This window comes from Myxocyprinus asiaticus, chromosome 48 (assembly GCF_019703515.2).
Source record: "Myxocyprinus asiaticus isolate MX2 ecotype Aquarium Trade chromosome 48, UBuf_Myxa_2, whole genome shotgun sequence".
Classification (NCBI taxonomy): Eukaryota; Metazoa; Chordata; class Actinopteri; order Cypriniformes; family Catostomidae; genus Myxocyprinus; species Myxocyprinus asiaticus.
In genome coordinates, this window is record NC_059391.1 from 16,245,625 (window position 1) to 16,252,069 (window position 6,445).

The window sequence follows — 6,445 nt, forward strand, 5'->3', positions numbered from 1 at the left end:
ACAGACAAGGGACGATGATGCCATGGTCCTCGTCAGACAAAAAACAACCTGGCAAGATGCCAATACCATGACATCACCGGAGGGTGCATGGCGGCAACGCGCACACTGCAGTAACCCACCACCGGACCCGTGCACCCACACAAAGCACATATGCGTAACACAAGACAGACAGGGGGACGATTATTTTATGGTCCTTGTCAGACAAAACCCAATCTGAACAGGTTGGCAGGACCATGACATCACCGAAGAGCGCACGGTGGTAACTCGCACACGGCGGTAACTCACACACGGCGGTCCCAAACAACCAGACCCGTGCGCTCACACAAAAGGGGTACACAAAACACAGAGGCAGAACCCCAACCTGACCGGACCGTGACAGTAACCCCCCCCTCCTCATAGGGGCACCTCCGATGACCTCCGTGGTCGTGGGCACTGACAGTGGCAGGGGAGCAGCCTTCATGGCTGTGAACACAGGCAGGGACAGGGGAATGACCTCTGTGGTCGTGGGCACTGGCAATGGCAGGGGAACAGTCTCAGAGGCTGTGAGCACTGGCAGTGACAGGGGAATGGCCTCCGTGGCCGGGAGCGCTGGCAGCGAATGGGGAATGGCCTCCGTGGCCGGGAGCGCTGGCAGCGACTGGGGAACGGCCTCCGTGGCCGGGAGCGCTGGCAGCGACTGGGGAACGGCCTCCGTGGCCGGGGGCCCCTGGGGAACAGGAGCCCTCCTCCTCTGGGCGGCCTGGAGCACTGCTGTGGGAGCAGCCATCATGACCGAGGATGCTGGCACTGGGACGGCCGAGGCTTCAGGCACTGGGACGGACGAGGCTTCAGGAACAGGCTTGTTTGACTGTGGCAGGTGTGGGTGCTGGCTCATTGGCCGTGGCAAGTGTGGGCGCTGGCTCGTTGGCCGTGGCAGGTGTGGGCGCTGGCTCGTTGGCCGTGGCAGGTGTGGGCGCTGGCTCGTTGGCCGTGGCAGGTGTGGGCGCTGGCTCGTTGGCCGTGGCAGGTGTGGGCGCTGGCTCGTTGGCCGTGGCAGGTGTGGGCGCTGGCTCGTTGGCCGTGGAAACGGCCCTCGTGGCCGTGGACATAGGCAGTGGCAGGGAAATGGCCTCAGTGACCATGGGTGCAGACAGCAACAGGGGAACAGCCCTCATGGCCGTGGCCATTGGCAGTGGCAGGGACATGGCCTCAGTGATCGTGGGCGCTGACAGCAGCAGGGAAACAGCCTCCATGGCTGTGGAAGCTGGCAGCGTCAGAAGAGCAGGCATCTGGCTGGTGATAGGTTTATCACACTGCAGCATGACTGGGTCGAACACTCGACAGAGCTCTGCGCCCATATCCAGGAACGAGGTGCAACAAGGGCATTCGTTGTCCCACATGGCGATTCCCCACTCAGCAGCCTTTCTGTTGAGGCACAGGATGGTGTAAGCCACCTTCACACTCTCTATCGGGAAAGCAGAGGGCTGTGAAGAACAGCACACATTGGGACAAAAAGGCGCTACAGGATCCCTCACCTGAGAACGGAGCTGGAGGGAAGATGTGCCTCTCTGGGCGCCAGGGGCATGGGGAGCCTACAAAGCCAATGGGGGTGTGTCCTGAGGCAAGCCAGAATCAGAAGATGGGTGGAGCTGATGAACCGCCGCGGTGAGTTCCGCAAGCTGCAATGCCATCTTCTCCAAAAGCGGCACGAAGCGGAAATCTGTTCCTGGTGTCGCCTCAGCAGGGCTTCTCTCTGCGAGAAGGCGGAGTGAAGAGATGAATCCTCAGCTGGGTCCGTGTGTGGTCGGCTCATTCTGTCAGAGAGGTGTAGAGACAGTTCAATAGGATTTATTTACAACCAAAAAAATGTCCTTTTCAAACTAAGCAAGGCAACAGTTTCCCCCGACACGCAGGCAGAAACAATGAAACAATCAGGGTTCCCATGGAAACGCTGATTCAGCATGCCAGCCGCACCTGAAACAGATAAGGGGAAAACATAAACATGCTTTGACAAAAACAGACAAGGGACGATGATGTCACAGTCCCATCAGGCAGAACCCCAATCTAACAAGGTGGCACACATAGCAGCTACTCACCGAGAGATCCACTGACCTTTGAGACCACATCCTGTGAAATGCATTCATTATGCCTGGAAAACTGCCACTAACAGGGTATTTCTGTAGTAAGAATATCACTGTAGGTCCATACAATGCAAGTAAATGGTGACCAAAAAGCACATAAAGGCAGCATAAGAATAATCCATATGATTCAATTGGTCTTCTGATGTGATACAATAGGTTTTGGGAGAGAACAGTCCCAAAAATACATTTTTCAAAATATAAGAATTTACATTTTTTGGGGGAACTATTTATATATTCTAACTATATAAAGGTACACTCAGTAATTCTTTTTAATTAATTGTTTTTAGTCGTCTTGGACCTGCACTGACACCTAGCGCTCATGAGTGACAGCTCATGATTTTATACATATGTCTTAATATTACTATTCATTTCTTTAGGTGTAAAACTTAATTTGATCAACAACAAAAAATTTATTAAAAAAATTAGTGCACCTTTAAGACACAATCTAAAAAGCTTCCACAATTAATATGAATATGAAGAGGGCTAAAATGCCCAACGTACAAAGTAATGGTCCAACATGGTAGATTATAAACTAAAAGGTTAGTTATTACTCATCTATAGTAAAGAGCCTTACTATACTATTATATTCCTATAGTAGAAATACTCGAGAAGCTTCAGGTAGGATCAATCAGGGAACTTTTGCTCAAATACTTTTGCCCAGCCCAACATAAATGCTTTTCAGTCCCATATCTGTCATTACATGACAGTTGTTAACATTTTTCAGGTCTATTTTCAGGTTCATAGACATTTGTATCCAGCACATACCAACCTAACAAATTAACCATATTGAACAAACATCCCATGCAGGTATGATCCACATCAAGAGTGTCCCAGTGTGGAAAGGCAGATCTGCAGCTGTCAGACCGATGCCAGCATTTTCACACTGCCTTAAAAGTAGCCCCCATAGGCCAGAGAACACACTGCCCAAATGCCATGCTGGTGGATACATGCATGATAAACCATGACAAGAATGACAAGAAGTCATGCAAGCAGGAATGCCATTCACTGCACCTTATGTCTGACACATCCGTCAGCTCCTAGTCAATGTGTATCTATTTGTAAGAAATTGTAGATCGAGTCATAAATCCAATTATAGTGATTATTTGTAGAATAAATTATTATTGTATAATAATAATACATACATACATACATACATATAAAACGGCAATATAAAGTGCACAATGGTATATTAGAGGAACACAGCAGCCTCCTACCGAGTCATTGACAAGTGCGAAACAATTGTAGCAGCACTCCATCACTGCCTTCTTATAAACGAACACAGCAGCAAACAAACACAATACAAACTTTAGATATCATTCCACAACAAACAGACATGACTACGACATGACTTTGCCCATACTGCAGGATACTCACTTGTTTGAAAGAGGAACTTGCTCACTACAGTGTTTGACTTCCTCGTCTAATGGCAGTGTCTTTTACAGCGCGAGACTGGAGCAGCGCGTAAACTTACCTTCGGAAAACGTTTGACAATTTCTTTCATTCGTGCTTCAAGTGCTCTGGGATACAGAAAATAAACACAAATGACTGCCACCTACAGTACTGGCGAAATACCACTAAGAATGAATATTTTATTGAAGTAAAAATGTACACTAAAATACAAATGATGAAGGAAAATCAAAGTGGTTTACAGTAGAGTCTGGGGGACAGAGCTTAAACTTCTATCAAGAGATTATGGGAGAAAGATTTAAACTTGGTATTGGAGGAGGGAGTGTGGGCTAGGATTCTAAAAAAACGTCAAGTCTACATCTAGGGATGCAAGGGTGCAATTTAAGATTCTACATCGATTCTATTGGACCCTCTCTAGATTGTATAGGCTTGGTCTTAAAGACATACCCACCTGCTGGCGATGCCAATCAGAAGATGGGGACACAACCCATGTTTTTTGGTGGTGTGTTAAGATCCAAGAATTTTGGTTGAGTGTTCAGAGTTTTATGTGTGATGTATTGGGCACTCAAATTTCATTTAGCCCCAGACTCTGTATTTTAGGCGATGGGGATAAGTACATTAAAAATTGGGGGATAAGTACATTAAAAATTGAGTTCTAACCAGTGTTATGATCGGTAGACAGGTCATCCTTAGGGGATGGAAGTCGGCTGGAGCGGCCCCATTTCAGGAGTGGTACATGGAGATGGGCAGGGTAGCGGCATTTGAGGAGATGGCATGTAGAAGGCTAGGCAACCGGGATTTGTACAACAGGAAATGGGGCAGCTATTTAGCCTTTTTGGAAGGCTCTTGGGAGGGGCAGCCGAGAGAGACTAGTGGTTTTGGATGTGTATGTTGCAACCTTTTTGTTTTTTGTTGTTGAAAGTTCAGGGGGGAAAGTTATGATTTCATGTGGTTTGATTCTGCATTTTCTTCTGTGTCTATTTGAGTTGCTGCATGGAAAAATTGTTAATAGCAACAACAACAACAACAACAAAAAAGAAAAAAAAAAGAAAAGAAAACTTGATTTAAAGTTAAATTAAGTTAATTATATTTACACCTTTGGAATTTGAAGCATAAATCCCACTAAATTGTGTTAAAGGAATAGTTCACCCAAAAATGAAAATTAGCTGATAATTTACTCACCCTCAGGCCATTCAAGATGTATCTGAGTTTCTTTCTTTATCAAAACAGAATTTAAGACTTTTAGGATTTCATTTCAGGCCTCCTCCTTTAAACAGTGCAAGTGAATGTCCTCCATTTTTTGATGGTCCAAAATGCATATTTAGGTTGCCTCAAAATAATCCACACGACTCCAGTCGACAAATAAAGTTCTGAATGCAAACGATTGATTATTTTAAGAAACAAAACAATACTTATATACTTTTTAACTACAAATGTTCGCTTCAGTACATCTCTGTAACGTGCGCTCATGAAAGGGATGATGTAAGCTCATTGGTAAGGTCATGCGTCACGTGGAGGAGGAGTCAGGAAGCTCGTCATTGTTTACATTTTTTTTATTATTATTATTATTTGGAAATTATTTTTTCTTTTCTTTTATATTGTTTTGAAATTGTTTTGGACTGTTTTGGTTTGTGAACGGCGCTTGGCCTGTGCTCTGTGCAAGTTTCTCTTGTAAACAGTGCCGCGCTTCCTACCTCCTTCTCCATGTGACACGTGACCTTACTGTTTAGAGGAGGAGGCCTGAAATGAAATCCTAAAAGTCTTAAATTCTGTTTTGATGAAGAAAATACTCAGATACATCTTGGATGGCCTGAGGGTGAGTAAATTATTAGCACATTTTCATTTTTGGGTGAACTATTCCTTTAAATTTCTCTGAAAAGAAGACTTAAAGGAATACTTCACCCAAAAATGAAAATTCTGCCATTATTTACTTATCCTTATGCCATCACAGATGTGTATGACTTTCTTTCTTCTGCAGAATACAACTGAATATTTTTAGAAGAATATATCAGCTCTGTGGGTACATACAATGCAAGTAAATGGGTACCAAAATGTTTAAGCTCCAAAAGAACATAAATCAGCATAAAAGTAATATATGTCAGATATATTCCATATGACTCCAGTGGTTAAATCCATGTCTTCAGAAGCGATATAAGAGGTGTGAGAGAGAAACAGATCAATATTTAAGTCCTTTTTTTACTATAAATCTCCACTTTCACATTCTTGTTCTTTTGTTTTTGGCGATTCACATTCTTCATGTATATTGCCACCTACTGGGCAGGGAGGAGATTTTATTGTCAAAAAAGGACTTAAATATTGATCTGTTTCTCACCCACATCTATTATATCACTTTTGAAGACATGGGTTTAACCACTGGAGTTGTATGGATTACTTTTATGCTGCCTTTATGTGCATTTTGGATCTTTAAAGTTCTGGCCATCATTCACTTGCATTGTATGGACCAACAGAGCTGAAATATTCTTCTAAAAATCTTTATTTGTGGTCTGCAGAAAGAAAGTCATACACATCTAGGATGGCATGAGGGTGAGTAAATGATGAGATAATTTTCATTTTTTGGGTGAACTATCCCTTTAAAAACCAAACATCATATGGTGCTTTTCCACTCCACTAAACTAAATACTGCCCTCTGCAGGGCTAGATGACACTAATTATTCAAAAACAGCTTTATAAAAATAGAACCCTAGCATCAAGCCAAGGTTATTATGGCAAATAAAAGCTCCCTAAGATGATAAGTAGCATGAGGAAGAAACCTTGGGAGAAAACACTCAGCTGAGGCGAATCTGATTGAATTCTTTTGTTTTTTTTATTGAGCTAATGATATTTTGTCCCCAAACTATAGCTGTGTGTGAACACGTACACACACACACACACATGTTGGTACTCCTATCATTATGAGA

The 6,445-nt window shown here is 44.0% G+C and overlaps 1 protein-coding gene across 3 annotated transcripts in view; it reads right to left on the minus strand.

Annotated features, from left to right (window-relative positions):
- LOC127437180 (inositol hexakisphosphate and diphosphoinositol-pentakisphosphate kinase 2-like) overlaps window positions 1-3,603 on the minus strand; it is a 50,172-nt gene extending 46,569 nt beyond the window's left edge. The window contains exon 1 of one of the 3 annotated variants that reach the window (XM_051691933.1): window positions 3,495-3,603. The gene's annotated coding sequence lies outside the window, so the exon portion shown is untranslated. The other 2 variants (XM_051691935.1, XM_051691932.1) reach the window with 2 other exon arrangements.
- Window positions 3,604-6,445: the final 2,842 nt, after the last annotated feature.